Source organism: Aphelocoma coerulescens, chromosome 3 (assembly GCF_041296385.1).
Source record: "Aphelocoma coerulescens isolate FSJ_1873_10779 chromosome 3, UR_Acoe_1.0, whole genome shotgun sequence".
In the NCBI taxonomy this organism is placed as follows: domain Eukaryota; kingdom Metazoa; phylum Chordata; class Aves; order Passeriformes; family Corvidae; genus Aphelocoma; species Aphelocoma coerulescens.
The window spans coordinates 47,516,355-47,538,331 of NC_091016.1; the positions used below are offsets into that span (position 1 = coordinate 47,516,355).

The following is a 21,977-nucleotide window of genomic DNA, read 5'->3' on the forward strand; positions in this document are numbered from 1 at the left end:
TTAGGTACTGAATTCAGGTCTGGATGAATCCTTTTCTTCAATTAGGCATCTACGAGTCTCCAGAACAAATCAACCCAAAACTGCAGTATCTTTCTAAGACAGAGGTGCTGGAAGAAAAAGAGAGGGCACTGCCATGGCTCACCATTTCTATAACAGCTTTTCCCAAATGTTTTTTGGATCAAAATACCACAGTCAATCTTCGAAATTTATCTAAGATAAAGGCAAGTTAAGTGGTGAGTAAGTAAAGTGAGATGCTGTTAACACTCATCCAGCTACCACTTCAAGGATTTTTTTTCTTCAGTGTTCTGTGATTTTTTTCATTGAAGTTACAGAAACAATCCTGAGCCATAAACATCTAGATGTGAATTAACAGAGCCACAGACCTGTTCTACTTCTGAACAATTGGGTCCAGTTTCTTACAGGAGAGAGAAAAGCCCCCAGGATTTCTGGGCCTTAGTTTTTATGTGGGCTGTGAAGAAGCAAAACTGAGCTCTCAGTATTGAGAAAGTGCCTAGTGACTTTTAAAATAATGATGAATTGAGAATCAGCTTTAAAACACTTTACAGAATTAACTGGCAAGAAACCAATCTTGGGCATATCTTATCTCACCAAGTGTGCCATCTGTGCAGCAGACTGATGAACACAGAGTATGGCCCAGGCCTACATGTCAGGAGCATGGAGAGTACCCTGACTGTGACCGCGTGGCACAGGCCTGTCCTTTCCATTTCAGCTGCAGCCACCACAGGCTTTCCCTCTAGGGCTACACCTACTCATACAGGGATATGCATGGAAGGGAAAAGGTCAGAACCATGCAGGTTGAAGCAGGAGGAACAGGGGTTTTCTTCCCTGGGACACACTGCCCAAGTTCCAATTTAGAGGCCAATTTAATTTGTTTCAGTGTAGCTGAGCCATCTAGACAGCAAGGCAATCCTCAGCCTTTTATCTCGTCCTTTGTAAAGCCTTTTGATATTCCTTGAATGCAATGAGAAGCATGGCCTTTAATCACAACCCTTTTAAAAATATTTCTACTGAATTCCAAAGCAAAATATGAAGTGAATTTGTTACAAACAATCTCCCTTTGAAAATTGTTCAAGGCAATGTTGACTACTCTTCAGTTGCATGGGTCTGCTGCTGACCAGTAAATGGAGAAGCCTCCACTGGAGAGGTGAAGCTACTAAGCTTTCACAGGTAGGGCTGTAAGACTTTAAGAGTAATGTAATTATGGATAATACCATATGTTGGCTGACAAGATACTGTATAGATTCAGTCAGCTTTTTGGGCTTTTTCTATGTTTGAGTTTTGTTGGAATTTAATATATTTGTATTCAAGAGTCTTATTTTGTTGAGAAGAGCTTTGTGAGATGGCTACTAATCAAGTAATGGGAATTATCAACTATCTTCTTAATCCAATTTCAAATGTTTAACTTGATTTGGAAAAAAAAAGGCAAAAAGCAAGCAAAAGTGTGAGAACATAATTAGAAAACCTGCTAGAATCATTCTTTTCAGAGGTTGCTTGGCCCCAAGAGAACTGATTACATGGGATACATACAAACCTTCTTTAAAATGAAGACCAGAACAACCATTTTAGAGACAACCTCAGAAGGCTCAGGTAAGCATCAAAAAAGCAAACAGAGATGTTCTTCATTAAAAAATTGTGAGTATGCAGTAACTACACTGGGTTCAGCCATTATTTTCCTGACATAAATGTGTCATCAACATGAGCACATGTTGATGGTCCTTGAAATAGCCTCCCATACTTCTGTTTCATTCTTCACCAACCTTGAGATCAAGGCTTCCCATGAAACAGTACTAAAGTTATTCTGAATGTTAGTTTGGGAAGGGAGGGCATTTTATCCCATGGAGATGGTATAATGTGTGCCCTGACAGCTTATACTCTGAAACTCTGACTGGTGGAGGAACAGGGAAACAGAAATTAAGCCTAGAAGCAGCAAGAACTCCCTGAGATGAGGCCTTCCGGGGAAAAAGGGAAGGCTATACATGGTGCTAGAGCTGGTTGGCTGAACCAAGATTACAGGGCCTGAACAGAAGTAGCAATGCAGAGTGTGGACAAGTGATCTCCATGAAGCTGAGATATTCTGCACCTTAAAATTAGTTGGATCCTCAGAGAAAACTTCCTTTCTGCCCCCCTTAAATGAGCCAAGAGGGCACATCTGAGGCCAAGGACCCATCACAACACAAAGTAGTGAAGGACCTTCATGTATCTGCTGCTGATAGAATGAAAGAAGACATGAGGTCTCCTTGAACCCTCAGACAAGTTCAGGCAGCAGCTAGGCTGTGAAGCCAAGAGTCAGTGGCAAAGTTTAGTCCCACACTAACACTACAGCAATGCAAAAACAAGAGAAAAGGCAGGCACAAGTAGAAAACGGGGTTGGGGAGGCTTCAACAGGTCTGTTTTTACTCAAAAGATATCATTAGGGTCTCTTCCTGAAAGAAAGAAATCTTGAAACAGGATATATTCAAGTGGTTCCAGTTGTGTTGCTTTGGAATGTGTCCTGTGCTAACCAAAGCTTAGCTGGGCCAGATATAAACTTGAAGTTTATATTTCATCACATTATGTCATTTCTATTTCTAGCTGTGGCCAGAATGAGGATGTGCAGAGAACCATGACAGAGAAAAGCAAAGCAACAAGCACAATTATACTTCAGCTGTTCCACAGTCCTAAGGTGAGTCACTTGATAGGATCAGAGGGTCCTGTCAGAGCTGTTCCGTCTGTACAAACTTCATTCCAGGCATTTATTCCTGGAATACATTATACCAGCATAAAGGTGTAAATTCCTGAGCAGCTTCTAAAAAATTGTAAAATAAAAAATTGCTTTCTAGATGATTAACCTAATAGCAAAAAAATGTAGACTAATAGGAAGCATACAGAAACAGGTGTATTGTGTTAATCACAAGCAGCTTGGCAGCAATGAAGTACCAGAAAGAGGCAATACGGGAAAAAACAAAGAATCCATGACATGAAGTTGCACTATGCCTGCTTTGATAAAAACTCTCTCATAGCACATAATGGACTCTTAGGAAGCAGTGAACATTGCTGTATATTTTGGAAATAGAAGGACATATTTTCATAGAGCCCAAGCATCCAGTTATTGTGTGAGTCCACTGCAACACTGAACATAATGCTGGGCCAACCTGCAACATTATTAACACCATAAATGTCTCCCAGGCAAATTAACACAAAGCCATAAAATCGCTTCAGTGGAGCCAGTCTGAATGATCCCATTAAAACCTTCAACTCGTGCAAATCTGCAACTTGTGAATCAACACCTTACTTTGCCTTTTAGAACCACTTAGTAGCACCTCCACACAACTGACTGTCATTACATATTGGGGCAAAATTCACTGTGAGGTCCCAGGAATCTATTTGTACATTGTTTTGCAGCTTCATGATCCTCTGTGAGTCAAGAATTAATAAACAGCATGGAAGCAGGAGGAGGGAAGCCACACTGACAGAGAACTGTGAACCAGTAATGAAATGGTGGTTTACATGTCATTTACCAAAGACATTATCTCAACTTGATAGTCCTGCTTTATCCAGTAGTTAAGTTAAATTTCACAGGGTTAAGTGTCACCACATAATCTTTGAACAATCCCAACCTCACAGTTGGAAATTTTTTAATTATGGTGAACTGTTTCAGTATATATTTAGATTATAACTTGGAAATGAGTGTTATGTCAGATAACAGTTCTGAAAAATTCAGTAGAAAACCTGGCCGATCTGTTAAAAAAAAAAGTCATACCTGATACTTAAGTATGTCTCTGAATACCAAGCAGCACTCTTCATTACTAAAGTTTTATCTCCTAAGAACAGCTAATTTGCTCCCATTTCTGTTCCCTTCCTTTCCATTCAGCAAACTGCACTTTGAGGGAAAGCCTAAATGCATTTGCAATCCTCCATGCGTAAAGTCTTGGATAATAATTTTCTGACAACAGCTTCACAATATGGCATGCCAGTCCACTTGTAATCCCATTGTTCAGATTTGTCTGCACCAGCTGGAACTTGCCATGTTAACATTTTTACCCAAGATCTTTTTCCACTCTGCTATGATAAGCCATCAGTAGAAGCTCTGCCTGTGGTAGCTCTGACACTAGAAGTATCCAAAAAGCACTATTGCCACACTGCAAAAGGAATCACAAAGAGAAAACAAACAAATGAAAAAACAAAGATGACAAAGATGGAAACACTAGTAGTCTGAGGTAACATGGAAAAGGAGTAATGAATAATGAAAAACACCATCCCCTCAGTTCTCCTTCTTGAAGAGAATTCTCATGCAGAATAATTAGTCATTCCATTGCATAGGGTGGAAGAATGAGGCTGTATGTGAGAAGAAGCAGAAGAAAACAGACAAGGAACAGAAGTGGGTATGAAAAATAAAGCAGATAAAATACCCGTAAGTTTTAAACATTGTAATTCTAAGGCAGGAAGTGGAATTACTCCAAGATATACCAATTCATATCCTTTATTTAGCTCTGGAAACAATGTTTATGTCTATTTTATCTGGGCATAAATGCCAGAGACAGGAGTTCCTAGAAGAGAGAAAAAAATGCTTTTTCATTTTGGACTGTGCACATAAAAATACACAATGTTTTTATCTACCTGGGTATGACATTTCTGATGCCTACAAGGAAAGCTGATCTGAGCTGCTAAACAGCTTCCACCCACTTCAACAGTGATTGTATCATTGCCATGTTTCCTTTGATGAATGATGGCATGCTGGCCACTGCAGTGTGGAAGGCAGGATGGAAGGAACAGATCGATGCATTTGCACAGAGCCGGTTTTTGCCAGCTGTACCCATTGTTCTGAACAGGTTTTACAAGTTGATCTATTAAACCCAGACTAATCTCAAAAAAGTAAGATTGTTTCAAGACACACTAAAAAATTTATAAATTTCTAGGAGATACTGACTACTAATCACAAATAAATTTAAATAAATTTAGTTTTCATGAAAAAAATCTTTATCTCTTAACTTCTGATTATCATGTTGCAGAAAATATTAAACACAAAGCTAGTGAACAACTTCGCCTTTATAAAAGGAGATGATAAAAAATAATGTTGGCCATTCCAATAATATTTTAAAATCAATGCTCAGATTGACAAGCTATTAAAGGAAAGTTGACCTCTTTCTGCTTAGCAAATTAAAAGCAGTCACTTTTCAGCAGGTGTCATTGTTGTCCAAGACTTTGGTGGGTTTTTTAATGTTTGAATTGTGCAATCTGTGAAATTGTTATGCAAGAAGTGAAAGTGCCTTTAGCTCTGTATATACACTTTTTGTACTGAAGGGTATTCAGCATTCACCATTGTCAATTTGACCCTTACAAAGAGTGAATGATGGCACCAGAAGTTTACACATCGTACTCAGAAATTAAATCTCTGTTGACTGTTGATGAAAACTACTCTATGCCCAAAATGTTCTGAGGGAAACTTAACAGAGCAAGAGAAAAAACACAGCAAAGGAGAGCACTTCTACCTAGTCTCCTCCCTTCATGAGGGGTCCAGAAAGGTCCAGTTAAGAACCAATTAATCCAACAGAAAGCACTAAAAAAAAAGTAACTACATTCCATGTAGCAGCACAATTTTCTATGAACTCAGAAACTAGTGAGTTTACAGCATAGATCTCATTTATCCTGACAGAATTGTGTACATTTGATAACATTTTTCCAAAGTGTCTGATTATCATAAAATAATACCACTGAGCTGAATCATACAATAAATATATGATATTTTTTAAATTACATGTTAAACTTCAGACTTTTTTTCCCTGTGCTTGAAATAATTCAGACTTGATTTTCTGGACAAGTATGCCCACTGCCTGTCTATTTCTTTATTGAATAGAAAACATCCTGAAAGTTTCCTTTAAATAGTTTAAATTATTGTAATTGTAAAACCAAAACCAAATTAAACCAAACACTTTAAAAAAACAAACAAACCAAAATATATTCTTATTTTTCTCACCAGATTCAAAGTAGAGATGTCTTGAAATAAACCATATGATGGAGATTTCAGCTCAGCTTACACCACCCTACAATTTTAACTCAGGTAGTTACTTCATTTTTCAGGATTGGGCAATTATGAGGGAAGAAATAAGACAGATTGTGGTAAAACTGAAACTGATTACCCTGATGAAAGATCTGAGGAAATCCCATCTGTAAGCAACTGTTAACCCTTGACTTTTTCTCAGTAGAGACACTATTCAGAAAATAAAAGACATATTATACACAGATTCTTCTTGAATCAAAGCATTGAAAACTCTGCTGCTGGTTTTGCTACTAAGTTCATCATATCAACACCTTGGATTTATAGAGATTATTTCCCTGTTGGTGGTCTTTACTTTTACCTTCAATTAAAGACCACGAATATAACAGTGAAAGCATTATTCTCCCTGTAAATATGTTTGGATACATTGAGTGTAGTAAACTAAAGTTTATTTCCTAGCTCTAGAAATCCAAGCAACAAAGGCTGCAAGAGTCAATAAAACGCAAAACCCAGCTCTTAATTTCACTTGCTCCACTCTAACAAAGGTATAACTCTCTCACAATTTACTTCACTGTTAAAGTAAAAAATATTGACTGCAGATAAAAAGTTATCGGGACTAGAAGCAAAAGTAGCCATTGTAAGGGAAATTAAATTGTTGAGAAATTATTTTTGATGTCATTTAAACTGAGTAAGAAAGTCAGAGCTCTGCTGAAGTCAACTAGCCAGTCAGCTAATCCATAGCACTGAAAACCCTAACCAATGTGTTTAGCTAAGGATGGGGTAATAAGTTTGTGTGATGCTTGTGGCTGAACAAAATACAGATAAGCTTTAATGTTTCTTTGCCAGTCCAAAGGTGGCAATGACTCCATTTCAAAAGATGCAGACAGCTTCATTGCACTCTTTCCCACTGATACGCTTTCAAAAGACCTCGTGGAATAACTCCACTGCTCATTCCATTCCAAAAGGACAATGACAACTTGTACAAAACTTCCCTAAGAAGTTATCCAGCTAAAGTTTCACTGGCTTGGGAGCAATGTTCTAGGAGACAGGCATTTCTATTGGTATGTGATGACTACTGCAATGCTTATTACCTGCTAGGCTTTTGGAGTGGAGGAAAATACAATGGGTTTCAAAGTTTTTTGTATTCCAAAGCAAAACCAGCATAATTTCAGCTCAGGTAGAATCTCTGGTTTTAAAAGGCTTATTGCTTCACTGTTTCTGAGTCATGTTATTATGAAATGTCTTTCCACATATAGAATTTTCAAACCATTCATCAAATACACAATAACTGTCAGATTTAGAATCCGAGTGAATTAGTTATTCATCAGTGCAGAAAGCTTTTCCAATCAAAACCCTTTGTCCATCTCTTCCTATAATGAGTATAATGGGCTACTTTTCCTTCCAGCACATCCCATTCTCACTTCCTCCTAACCTTTGGCAGAGCTGCTTGTAATGCTAGCATGGAGAGCTCTGAAGATTATGACATCTGGGAAAACCTGAAAAGCAGAGAGAGGTGGAAATATTTAACAACAGCAGCTGCATCCCATTCAGCTGGCTTGTCAAAGTACATCCTGATTGGAATAAATTACATCTCAGCCTCTGAAGACTGGAGAGGAAACAAGGTGTTTACAACATAATACCTCGTTGGATCAATTCCAAACTGTGACATATGTCATGCAAAGTTGGTGTGGCAGAGTTAACTATAGGTTTCTCTCCAAAGTTAAAATCAGTGCATTAGCATTAAATTATTGATTGTCATTTTGAATGATAGCATCATCACATTAGCACATAATCAACATAACCTTGTAGAGAAATGCAAGATTGATTGTGTTGATGGAAGACAGGAATATATATTATTCAGTATTAACATGTTTCATTGAAGAAACATGTTAATACTTTAAAATGGAATAAAGCCTACAGAAAACTATCAAATTTTCCACATAAGATAACAGTTACATTTTCCTCAGCTTCTATAAAATGGTCACTCTTGAGGAGAATGGCATTTGGAAAACAAACAAATAAAAAGTTAAAACAGAAGCCCTGTCATGGGTAGTAAGAGCAGTTCAAAGCCAGATTCTGGAAATCCAGCTGCAAGCTTTCCTTGCAAGTTTCTCTTCCTCTGTCCCCAGAGTGACAACTGAATTTTGTTAATTTTCAAAGATTGAAAATAGGCTAGAAGTTAAAGCCAAAGGCTGCCATGTTGCATAAATTAACTATTTATAGCTCAGCGCAGACTTCTTGCATCTTAGCCTGTGTTGGCCTCTGTTGATCAAAAAAAGTAGAGCCTACCTGAATATACAAAACACAGCTACACCACATGAGCAGAATGACAAATGGGATCTGAGATGAACAGGTCTTAGATATCTCCAGCTCTTGTTTTTATGACTATATCAGATTATTAGTCATAAAAAACTTATCAATGGACAAGGATAACAATCTGTGCACAAGCTGTCTCTGCCAGCACACAGAACTCAACCATCCTAAGCAAAAAAAGTCTTATGTTTCAGCATTACAGGCTTTATATACATGCTTTTTTCATTTGCTACAATAAGGATTTGACACTACGTACTTCAGATATTTTACAGTCACACTGAATAGCTACATCTGCTCCAAGAGAAAAATACAGTTTCTACCAACAGAGAATTTAGAAGGTGGAAAAGAGAGAAGAATGTCATGGAGTCTTCATTTCACTAGATTTATAGCACAACGGTACTAAGATTTTAACATTAGCCAAAGATGATGTAACAAAACAGGTCCTGACCCTGAGTTATGCGAACTTCAACAAACATGAGCCAAGTTTGAAAAATCATATTCCTTCTTCCCTATGCCCTCATTAGACATTTATCTAGTAATTTTAGGGCCCAAAATCAAATTTGCCAAAGCATGCATACAAAGGTGACATTAAGCAAGTGCAAGTTATTTGCACCAAAAAAAAAAAAAAAGAAAGAAAAGGGAGTTTTGTAAAGTTATCACTTAAGAGTTCTGATTGTAGAATTGTAGTATTAGTGGATATTTGTGTCAGGGTGCACACAGTCTAACTTCCTCAGTTTTGAAGGGCAGCTCATGGCTGAGGATTGCTGTCTTAGAGCAGCACACAGACCAGCTGGCTGCTTTCCTCAATACCCTTCCAGAAGGTAGCTAAGATTATGCAATGCTGAGTGGTTTTGTGCTTACTCAGTGTCAGGAAGGCAGCCTTTACTAAGCAGGGATAGTTTTGTCATTTGAATCTCTAGCTCAATTATTGCAAAGAAAAATTTCTCTGTATACCACATCAAATGGCAGGTTATGGCAGTTTCCATCCTTTCTCCCCCTCTACCAGTCTCCCTAAAACCAGCTTAATGGTCAACCTCCCATCCTCCTTCTGGATCCCAAGCATTATGAAGAGTGAAAATAGATCCCCCTGTCCTAACCCTTTGGCTTCACCTTCGTCATTGGGTTGTTTGCTTCACTCCCAGATAGGCAGCTGAATAAATGTGTTGAGCTGTCTGCATTTAAGCAGAAAATGACACTGATTGTCACTAAATATAGTGAGTGCTGTATGTATGTTTCATTGGAACCACAAGCTCAAATTAGCCTGTCAGAATTTAACTGTACCCTGATGCTAACCTGTCAAGTGACTCAATTAGCTCAAGAGAATAAAGGAAAGGGTTGTCAAACCCATCAAGGCTTTCCACTTGTTTAAGTCCCATCCCTTTGCTTGCTGCCTTTATTAAATCTGAGTACATTTCATATTTGCAGATGGGTAGATGCTGTCTCTTCATTCCTTCATCCTCAACTCCTGCTTTACCAGCACTTTCTTACTGAAAAACTCATCAAATCTATGGAGAGGAAAAGGAAGTAATTTCTTACAGGTCCCTAAAACCTGGTTTTCTTATGTTGAAAGTAAATATTTACCTGTAGATAAAGCCTTATCAATAGCTCAACTTTGCTTTTCTTGCAGAGCACTAAAAAGCATTAAAATAATATTGGATTTAGAGATGAAATGAAAGAGTAGAGACTTCAATCAGAAGTGCTGTCACCCTATAATTCTTCCTTTCCCCACCAGTGCATAAAGCACAGCATTTCTTGTCACAGATGTCTTAGAAACCAGCAGAAAAAATGAAATCAAGCTCAGAATTGCTATCTGTTGCCTCAAGGGCACAGCCATGCCTAATGCAAACTGCAAAGTCACTAATCCCAAACATGTCCAAAACTGACTCAGAGGCTGGCAACTCTGAGCTGCAGTTGGATCTACAAAGCAGACAGCCTGTTCAGATGCTCCTTAGCAATGGCACTTTGTGTCTTTTCCCAAGGACCCCCTCTCATTTCCTTCCCAACTCTTGGCCCTGACTCCACACCACCTCTTTGTAATGGCAAAAACTCTGTAATGAAACCAGCTCATTAGCAATGAGGGAAACCCAAAAAAAAATTAATGACCTATCCTCTTAATCAGTATTGTAGTGTTTTTCCTCCTCTGATTGAAAATATTCTGATATTATAGCTGTTTAGAAAATAATTTTTAAAAAGTGATTTGTGATCTCTTCCACAGACTAGACTCAGATATGCTTGCTGGTGTTTCACAAGATGAGGAAATACACTCACTGCCAACCATGGAGGTAAGGGCACCTAGTGTAGTGCTTCAGATGCTGCCCCAAGCTGCCTGGTGTCTCCAAGTGGATAGAGAAGGGGCACCTGTTCCTGCTCTTTCTCTCTTAGTGGGCTGACGACTCAGCAATGCCAGTTCCTATCCTGGTCTTGTAGGTTGGCAAAAGATGCTTGCCAGCTACTATAGATGCCAGGTACATATAGACTGTAGACAGCTTTGGGAATCCAGGAAGAAAGCTGAGAAAGAGCCAAGACACCTCCTAAGCTATCCTCTGGTTCTGTGACCAAAAGGAGGTGGTATATTTTGGCACTGCACTGCTTGCTTCACATTTCAAAGGGGAACCTGATCACACACACAAGCATGCATAGATTATTGAATCAACTGTTTCACCTGAAGGAATAGAACAAATGAATTGGTGAATTCTTCACACTTTTCCAGGATCTCTAAAGGGGAGGAGAAGATAAGAAGAAACAAAACACCAAAGAAACAGAAAAAAGAAGTGAAGAGAAAGTCCATGGGAAAGTTTCAGAAAGGAATGATCTGACGTTGTGTTAGTGGAGGCTTACGTTGGATATTAGAAAAAGTTTCTTCACCCAGAGAGTGGTTGGGGCATTGGAACAGGCTCCCCAGGGAAGGGGTCACAGCCTGACAGAGTTCAAGAAGCATTTGGACAATACTCTTGGGCACATGGTGTGACTCTTGAGAAACAGTTCTGTGAAGGGCCATGGTCCTTGTGAGTCCCTTGTGGGTCCCTCCCAACTCAGCTTGTTCTGTGATTCTCTGATACTTATGTTCCTTGATGGTATCACTGCTTGACATCAGTGTCTATCAGTGAAAGATTGCCTCAGTGTGTGCATGTCACTGAGGGAAGGAGAGTTTATTTAACTGATAAAGCAGCAGTCACCCCTGGAAGGTCTTTATTCAAATTCAGATATCAGTGTTTAGCACTTGAAATATCTTTTAACCCAAAGGTACAACATCAGGTTTTATTTTGGTAAGGACAAGACTCATAGAAGAGACTATGAGAACATGTCATCTGGATCAATCTATATTTCCTCTTTGTATTGCTTGTCTTACAACTAACATTTCTGCATTTTAACAGATAATTGCTCAGCTCAAAGGCTTCTCCTTTGGTTTTGCTCTTGAATAGTCTAATAGGCTGTCAAGTGCATCATGTCTTTTAGGAACTAAAATTCAAGAGGGCATTAGAAACACTTGCTCCAGTGCACAGTTGTAAATGCCAGCCAAGCCAAAACAATCTTCACTGCTTCTGCAGTTATGCATGAAAATGCAGGTCTGAAGACTGCAACCTTTTTTAAATTACATAATACCTTCCAAATCCTCTTCTGCATAATTTGTTGGTGATACACAATAGCTTATGTTTGTAAAGAAAGCATTCCTAGAGACCATTTGTCATGAACCTTACTTCTGAGATACCTTGGGATCCTTAAGTCTGTAGCCTCAAGTAGACAGGTTTATTCTGTTGTGTGGTTTGTTGAAGTTTCAACCAAGGGTTGTCAAACAAAGAAATTCAGTTGTACTGAGTAAGAGAAAAAAAGAGCATAATCAGTGCACTAACATTTAAATATTAATTAGACAGGACTGGAACATGGAAACATTTAAAATAAATGTTCTTGTGATATTATTAAATGTTAAATTTTATGCATACGAAATCATTTTGTAGACTGTTAAAACAGCTTATTTCTGTGGCCTAGGAGATGCATAATTAATGTATTTTTTCTAGCCATCCATGTTTAATTATTAAAAAGTCTGACTAACATTTAGATGGCAAATACATAAAATTCTTTTGAAAATGCATAACCTTTTTGAGAAGAATAGGACTAAAATAAGTAATTTTTATTGGAGATTTTTTAATAATAACTTATTTCAAAATAGTACATATCGGTCTGTTTAGGTCCTTCCGAAATCTAGGGTAAGGAGAGGGTTTTAATTTCTATTCTCTAGTTTCTTTTGGAATATATATAGCTCAAGTATTTCCTTTCACTGACAAACTAGGTGCAAGGAAGAGCTAATTAAATATGAGAAACTAACTTACAAAATAACTGGAATTTTTATTGTTAGGTTGTCTTTGTATATACCAACAAAAAGTGAGACTTTTAATAACAGTAAAACTTTTAACTACAGATTTCAGCTTACAATCCTATATCCTGTGTATTTGATAAATATATCCCATATAAAATAAATCAAACATAAATTTATTAAGAAAACAGAAAAAGTTCACACAAACTTGCATTGCCAGAAAGAGATCCCAGAGCAGCGCTGCCTGTTTTGACAGGAGTTATGGAAGAAAATCTCTGTAGGGCTGGTACTGAGCACACAATACCACTTACATCATACATCAAACAAATGCCTTCCATGATTATTGCAGCTTGGCATGCACCTATTCCAAACACCTATGTACTCATATAATGAATTTTATAATACCACTGGTATATCACTGCCTTTTCTGGTTCCTGTATACTGAAAACATCAAGCAAATATTAATTGCTAGATACATAACAACAAGGAAGTGGATGGATGTTCCCCAATAACTGTGGCAAAAATTTCTAATCTTGCCTTTGCAAGGCAAGTCTGCTGGTTGCACATAAAAGCCCATAAAATAGGCAGAAATGCAGAGCAACAGCCTCCAGCCTTTAGGATTTGAATGCAAGCAAACAGGCACAAAGGCAAGGGTCTCAAAACAAGGAGAAATGAGCACTCAGAACCACAGCTGAGGTCAGCCTGTTGGTGGCCCAACACCTGGCAGCCCAGCTCCTGTCAAGTCTCTGGTAGGTATTATGAAAGTTTTAAGGAAAATTACAGTCAGGCATTTGGAAGAGAGCAATGAGGTCACTTCAGAGTGGTGGAGGAGAGTATTGGATTTGTTCACAAGCACCTGTGCTAACAGGAGACAGCACAAAAGTACTCACCCAAGAACTTAAAAAAGAATAGTATGTGAGTGCCTGGCACTTCTGGTTTCCAGATGGCTACTGGAGATGTGAGTTGAGTTTTGAGTGCATGGAGGAAGGTCAGTTAGGTCCTAAGAGAAAAGCTATGGCTTATTGTCGTGGTTTGACACACACTTATGTTTGATGTGACAGAGAGAAGGGCAAAGTGGTGACAAATGATGTGCAATACAAATGATGATTGCAGCAGGAGTACATAGTTGTATCCTAAATGGAAAGGGAAAACACTGGATTCTTGGAAATAGGTTGATATGGAAAAGGGAGAGACATTAAGAGGAAAATATAAGGGTTTTTTCCTGTGGAAAGAAGACTCAAGTGACTTTCAACACAGGAGTACAGATTTTAGTATAAAAAGAGACAGAGAAACAAAATGCAACTTTGCAGCAGCTTTCTTACCACAAGCTAAAAGCTGATTCCTCTTTTTCCTTGCTTTTCAAAGTATCGCAGCACCACCATTTCACAGGAGTCCAGTAAGACCCAGCCCAAACTTGAATAAATGCAGCAGGAGCACTGCTGCTTTCCAACAGGCTTTTCTGGAGCTTTCCTCCCACACCCTCTGAAGGAAGAAAACAAGCTGATAGCTGAATAATGTAATCAACGGCAATTCATTGCCTTGAAATTTAGTAAATAGGCAGAAAATCTGGACTATGGAAAAAAAACTTTGGACTTACTTTGGAAAAAAAACCCATTATTCTACAGAAGCAGACTGGGATTTCCTCTGTTAATGAAAATTTTAAATAGATAGCACTCAATGGATATGTAGTTCAATGTTGTTCTTCAGGGGATATGTCATAATAGGTATGGAGTTCAAAAACGTTAATGGATGCTGGTTGAAGCATATAGACCTTGTTAAGCAATTTTTTGAATAAATGTGAAATTTCTAGCCAGGAAAGTTTAACTCCCATCCAAAAGTAAATTAAGCACCTCATTAACTAAATGCATGCAACTTGTTCCACTAAAAGCAGTGTCTGTTCTTAGTGAGTGCAAGCTCCCACTGCCTTTGCTTTCCTGAAAAACACCACTGATGACAACTCATAATAAGAATTATTTCTTCTTTTTCTGTGCCAACACAGAAAAATGTTATATCCTACCTGGCAGTGTGGGGTTGGCAGATGATAGCTTTGATGCCTTCCTGCCCATGTTTGACACTGACAGAACCTGGGTCCACCCAAGCTGTCTATAAAAGTGTCAGGAAGTCTTGAAGATTACTCCCTGGATTGTGTGACTCGAGGACAAAATTCACCTACAAACACAGAAGGTTACATGGACAGGAAGAGAATTGAAAATACAAATACAGTTAAACAACAACAACAACAAAAAGTGTTCAAGTTTCTACCCAGTACTCATATTCTTTAGATGCAGAAGCAAGTAGTCGGCAAATAAAACATGAAAACATTGGAGGACACTGCTATGTAGTGAAAGAGAAAAAAATGAGATAAATAATCCAGCTGGGAGGGAAAAAAATGAAAGTACTGATTCAAAGGCATTTACAGTAGGATTTCCCACCATAAAGCCAGCATCTGAGATGCTTATTCATCAGAGATCTTTTTAAATTCTTTGGTTAAGCTCACAAAAGAAAGAAAACAGGAGAAATCCAAAGCAAACCTGTGCAGGTTTGGTTGAGGTTTTTGCATTTATTCTTCATGAGCACTCACCAGTGAATAAAAGTGAGACCCTACTTACAAAAGAATAAATTCAGCATTTAAAAATTAAACTCTTACCTTAAGAAATGCAGAGTTCAGCTCTGATGGGCTGAAGTACTCCTTTTTTTTCTGAAAGATATCACAAGTTAGCTACTGTCAAGTCAGAAGTATAAAACAGAAGACAAATGAAATCAGGGATGTGTGTTCTTGCAATAGCAAGATTTCAGACTTGTTGAGCATGAAATAAAGGTTTCATACCTCAGATCAATGTGAGTCTGCTAAGAGAATTGATACAATTCATTACAAATGGCACTCCTTAAAAAAGTTGATCAAATACATAATTCCATCCTGAGATTTTTTTTCAAAAAGTTGGTCTTCATAACCTGTTGACAACACTGCAAAATGATATGTAGACACCTTCTCCATGTGGATAGTTGAGGTAACAAACTCGGAATTCTTGTTTTGTAGAAAAGAAGATGTTTCACCACAACTCAGAGTAAAATAAGTTTTTCCCTATTCTCATACATTTCATGACCAGAGAGCAGTAGTACACTGCAGACTTTACTATAGCTATCAGTGGCTCAAATTGATTTAGAACAAAATCTAAAATATTTTTCTCACCATTTAATAAGGATTGAAACATTTGCTTCTTCTCAACCAACATCTGCTTCCATTCTTGTGAAATATTTTGACAGAACCATTGGATTTTTTCATTACAAAGAGGTGAAAACATGAAAAGGAAAATATTCCATTATTTTCTACGGGGTAGCCTCCTTGATTAGTCAAAGTATTTTAATATCTGAATAACACCTCCTGAATTTTAGCTTTCAATAAAGTCTTAGAATATGATTATACCCCAAGTATAAAATTACTGAAATAGCACCAACCAGCCAAACTTCTGAGGGTAGAAACATGAAACTTGTAGGACTTGACAGAGTAGCCCAGACCAAATCCATATCCTCAAACAGATTCAATATTATTTTACATTGAGTCCAACACATTTTTCAAATACTCTGACTATTCCAAACCCCAGGCATGCAGATCCATAGTGACTACTCAGTCTTTTCTCAGCTTTTATATGGCCAACAGCATGGTCCTTCTTTTTCATGGTCATCTTCTCTGGCCCTTAAAAAACCACTTGTAGATTGTTTTCATACTTTCTGTCAGGGTCTCCTGCCATTGTTGTTATTTTGGTTTTTTGTAGTTGAAATGCTTTCAACTACACCCATTTCTGGTGAAGTATGTACATGCAGTAGTAAGAAGCAGATAAACTTCCTGTATCTTCTCCCTTTTCAAGGGAGGGCAGTGCCAACCACAGTACTTTTCCTCTGAGAATTTTCTGTTCTCCTCCTTAAGTGACCTCACTCATCTCTCTTCTTCCCTCGTCATATTAATGTGATTTATTGCAACCAGTATGAAAACTGCCCTTTAGGACTTCTAATAGCAGATTATACCACAAGTGACAAAAAGTTTGAAAACATTACTGCTACTTGAATTAGTCTTTCCTTTCATTTTCAGCAAATCTAATCACCCACTCCAGGCTTTAGAACATTAACATCTCTGACTTGCATTTTTGATATTAAAAAATTCCCATCAAGTTTAAAGAAGAGTGCAGGAAATAACTGAAAAAATATTTTAATTGTGCTCAGTCCCAGGTCAATAATAAGAACTGCTGGGGCATGGATAGCAGAAGAGAACAGGAAAAATGACCATGGCTGTTGAATGGTACCTTCCTCCAGCAGTCTGGAGTATAACAGCCCCAACACTGTTTTGTAATTGCTCTCACTGCCTGTGGAACTTCATTTCTTTTATATGTTTTTTGCCCCTGTAATACCTTTAAACTAGGAACCAAATAAAAACCACATAGTATTGCCACTCAGAAGCTGGGCCAATTCTATTACATGCTAATTTCAATGACATGAAAAGGCAGAAACTATTTGTCCTTAAGGTGCTAAAGCCTGCATGCATACACAAGTGATTGCCACTACAGTTCTGGCATTTCTCTTTATGCTAGACATGTTGAGAATACCACATGGAAATTTCCAAGCTTTTTTATGGAATCCATGTTGTCTGGGTTTATATACACTAGAGAATATGCTTTTACTGGGGGTTGATGAGGGGCAGGAGAGACCATAAAATTTATCAGGAATCGGAAATTTCTAGTCTGCCCCCAAACCAAAACTGTTCCTATGCAGATGTTGCCTGCTGGGAGTTTTAATTAAGTGCCTTAGGGGGTATCCTCAGCAGACAACTGTGCTCCTTGGCAAGACTGCCTCAGTTCCCAGTACACCCTGCCATTTCCATATATAACATGTATAACAAGTATTAACTTTCATCAGCTGTGGGGTCTCACTCCCGTTGGGAATGTCCATACCAAAGAAAAAGTGAATAGGAAACAGCTTCCTGGCACATCATTGCTTGTTGACTGAATAACAAGCTGACAGCATGAATTTTGAGGAATAAGTCTGAAGTTTTCTTCTGAGAGTAGACACTTTTCACAGACCAACATGTAAGTGAGTCAAAACCATTTTTTCAAGAAAAATAATTTACTTAGGTGTAACACACACAAAGTAAAATTTATCTCTCTTAGCATTTCTGGGTTTCATAACAACATTGGTGGGCTGAGGGCAGCAGTCAGAGGAAATAATTTAGCTGGTTTTCAGATCTGAGGGAAGAGAAGAAAAAAACAAGATTAGCCTGGTGCAGACTATAGGCATAATGCTTGGACACCACCAAAGTCCTACATAAAACATCAGCATTAGTTTTGAGTGTGTAGTGGTCCTCTTCAGACATGAAGGGTGAAGATTACTTTCAAGTGAAATAATAATATCAATCAAAATATCTGAACCTGTATTATCTCTCAGGATTATAGCACTATCCCTTGTCTTTCCCCCATCAATCTGTGGCCTCATTTTATAATTTAGTATCAAGTAGTATAGTTGTTTGTTGTAATAAATACATTGGAGGCCAATTTTCAAAGGTGGCAGAAACAGAATTTTGCCTAGTTTCATGTGCCCCTGAAAATACTTTGTCTGACTCTAGATGTAACAGCAGGTTTTGCTCAGCCATCCATACAATAAAAAAATGGCAACTAGTTGGAACACATAAGTGTTACCAGAACAAAACATAATTTCATCCTAGTTGCAGGCTTAAGTTCTGGGGGAAGTTAGAAGTTCAAGAGAGCAGTTAATTTGCTCTAAAATTTTTTATACAAATGCTAATTCCATTTGTCAGACAATATTTTTCAGCTGCAGATTTATTGTCTCTTTTTTTCATCCCCTGCGGCCAATAGTTTCCAGCAGGCTGCTCTTTCAATTCCTTTGTTTCACAAAGTCAGTCTGTGAGACTGCAGGTAAAAATTCTGTTTGGGGAATGCATTTTTATTATTTCTCAATAAATACTTTATGTGTTTTATTCCACATCCAGCAGTACTCTGGTCACAGGGGTTAATAAGAAAAGTTCACAATTATGGATGGTGACTGGTTGCTTAGGCTTTACAGCCTTACAAGTTCTCCCTGTGGTTGCTCCATGATGATATAAATATGCTCTAAGTGCCCTTACATTCAAATGTACTTTTACTTTGCAGCAAAGAGCAACATTTGTTAAGATAACAGTGGAGATGTATTTCAAAATGCATAAGGGGCCTTTCAAGTTCACACAGAATTATGGTGAATCACAACACATGCGCACTAAGAAATGAATTATTATATATATTTAACAATGATAATATATTGTGTAAAAGCCATTCACCTCTGTGCATGCACACACTTCAGACAAATATACAGAAACTCTTGGAAGTGCTCCTCAACCTAATTTGCATGCACAATATCAAATATTCACAGCTAAAAAATATCTGAATATAATTCTTACAGAAAATCCTTTTTCTTAGAGCACAAAAAGAGTCATGGCCTTGCTAATTCAGTTACAGCAGTTACAATAGTACTACCACTGTTTGTGACCTACGTGTTCTTCAGTTTGGGGCTTTTTTTTCAAGGTGAAAGAGTTTAAAATAACAATGTTAAAGCCTCCAAAAGAACAGATGAGAAGAAAACCACCTGAACATGAGGAAAAGCTTTTTTAGTCTGAGGGTGACTGGACACTGGAACACATTGCCCAGAGAAGTCGTGGAGTCTCCTTGTCTGGAGATATTCAAAAGCTGTCTGGACACAAACCTGAGTAGTGCACTCTAGAGGGACTCTGCTTGAGCGCAGAGTGTCTCCAACCCAAACCATTCCATGATTCTATGATGTGGACATAATTAACATAGTGGATTTTTTCTATCTCTGCAACTGAAAAATATGGAAAAAATGGCATAGTTCACAGAATCACAGAGTCACAGGGCAGGTGAGGTTGGAAGGGACCTCGAAAATCACCTGGTACTTAGGTAACTGACTAATTTCACCATACTTGGGTTCTTTTTTTTTCTTTTCATTAACAGAATGAAATGTTAATTACCATATCTTACTGCTACTACTACCCACTTCTTGCACTTCATTTATTGGAAAAAAATAAAAGAGATTGAATATACCAACTGTTCTAGGTTAAATAATTTAATTACTTTGGATAATGGCTTAATTAACTAGACAAACAACATAGAAGAAATGCATGCCACGCTACGATTGTATGTTATGTCCAGGTTTTGTAATGAATTGAGGTAAGTATCCCATTCCTGGCAGCTAATAATGGGGAATTAGTTGCTCATTTGAAGAAATATAGTGCTGGAGTCTACAATAAGGCAGGTCCCTAGCAGGGGACAGATAGACACTCTAAAGATCTATGTAGTTGAGACAGTTTGCTTTAAGGTACTAGAGAATAGTGAGCCTGTTTTTTTCCCCCGATGGTAATTTGCAATCCTGAACGTTCCTTGAGATATGAACCAAGCAAACCAAGTGAACTGCAGAACTGAAAAACCATTCATGACACTATAGATATGTCTATGGGCAAGTAGCATCTAAAATTAAAGTGAAAAGAAAACCCCTTCCTGGATAGTTACAAAAATGTACAAGTTGATAATCCAACAGAATGAGCTATTGAAGGAGACTTCCTCCAGTTTCAAATGAATTCTGCTAACAAAAGTCTTCCTCATGACAAAACCCTCTCCTGAAGGGATTCATCCCTTCAGAAGCAGGTGTTCTTTCACATTTCTCTGTTTACCTGTTATAATGCACAATTTGGCAATAAACAGACTTACCTCTGCATTATTTGGCCCATGATACAAAACTTGTGAATGAAATCCTAGTAGTGAGAGTTTGGCCACTGAACAAGGTGGCCTTTTATTTAAGACAAGGTGTTCACATGAGTATTCAGAAGCCTTGGTCCTTTACTTAAAAGATGTTTCACTTAGTGAAGGACACAGTCTTCTTCCTTCCATCAAATTGCATGACTGAAACCTCATTAAAAGGTAATTCCCCTTTCAAAGACTGGAACAAGAAGTCAGCCAGATGTGCTTCTAATAAAGACTTTCTAAAACAGAAAACTGTTTTAGCTAACACTAAGGAAACGGAAGCACAAGATGAGACAAGCTACAGAGGGTGAGAATCTGTTTCACTCTCTACATTTTTAAGATTTTAATAACAGGCTAAACTGGTGGTGGGACTCGGTTAATTTTCAAGAGCACACTTCCAGCTCTGTGTTTCTGTGATACAGGCACCCAACTCATCATTTATATTAAAAAACTTTCCAAGTTTGAGCTTGCTGGATTAAGGATAGTTTGACATATCAGAATAGAACAGAGTAAAAAAGAAAATAACTGTCTAAAGCTGTGTCATCTTTTTCACTATGAGAATAATTCTGGCTTTAAAGATCATTCTTTTTAAATATAATTTCTCATTTTATTAATAGAACAGGAATACAATAATATTTACATGGCATTTTTAGTTGATTTTCAGAGTGCAGGAGAAAACTACACATGAGAAGAAAATAAAAATTCTACCACCAAAGAGAAATATCTCTGTTTAGTAAAAGTTGCAACAGAATATCTTAAAACCCAATTAGAAGTCCTGCTCTCCTCGGACTTAAGGAGAGAAATGTTCTATTTTTAAGGGTCTTGTGAAAACTTCTACCAAAATCTTGCATGTTCAGGGATAGAAAACATTAATCATATAGGCTAAAGGGGATCTAATTAAAGAAACTTTATAAGAGGTATGTGCATATGTAAAAGAAAAATAAAACTCTCAAGTTTCTGCTTTGCAGTAAGTTGGTATCCTAGAAATAGCATGTATATTACTAATGCAAATATAAACACCATAAGCACGCTATGAAAGAGGAATGCCACATCCACGTCCAAGGTGGCTTTATGTTAGTGCCTTAGCTCGCCATTGAGGTACAGAAAATTGTGTATAATACATAGAATTTACTAACTGTTCATACTATTCATATCCTAAATGACATCCAGATGTTCAGGGCCTATCTACCGTGGCTGCATCCATGCTTTAGAACACAGAGGGGATTTCTATCTTAGTTCCTTAAACTCTAAACCTTGGTTTCAGACTCTCTTCTGCTAACCTGCTTCTGGATCTGGGACAGATTTCTGGTTTCTTGAATGCATCAGAGTAGTGTCTTTTGTCTTTTAATGCTCCATTTAATATACTCCAGATTGTTTACTCTTCCATTCTTACCTTAGTCAAAAAGCCCTTCCTTAGCTTATCCTCTGCAGTTGATGTCATGAATATTCTTATTCTTTTGAAGTATAAGAACGGGGGCCTTTTTGTTTGCCTTTTTATTGGGAGGGGATTGAGGGTTTTTTTGAGAAAAGTGAATAAGTGTTGCCTACTCAATCTTGTGAAATC

General features: G+C 37.7%; 1 long non-coding RNA gene across 1 annotated transcript in view; it reads right to left on the reverse strand.

Moving 5' to 3' along the window:
• LOC138107217 (uncharacterized) overlaps positions 1–14,028 on the reverse strand; it is a 42,322-nt gene extending 28,294 nt beyond the window's left edge. The window contains exons 1-2 of the long non-coding RNA XR_011149329.1: positions 13,943–14,028; positions 12,018–12,120 (exon numbers count right to left, since the gene is read on the reverse strand). This is a non-coding gene — a long non-coding RNA (uncharacterized lncRNA). The remainder of the gene's footprint in view (positions 1–12,017; positions 12,121–13,942) is intronic.
• Positions 14,029–21,977: the final 7,949 nt, after the last annotated feature.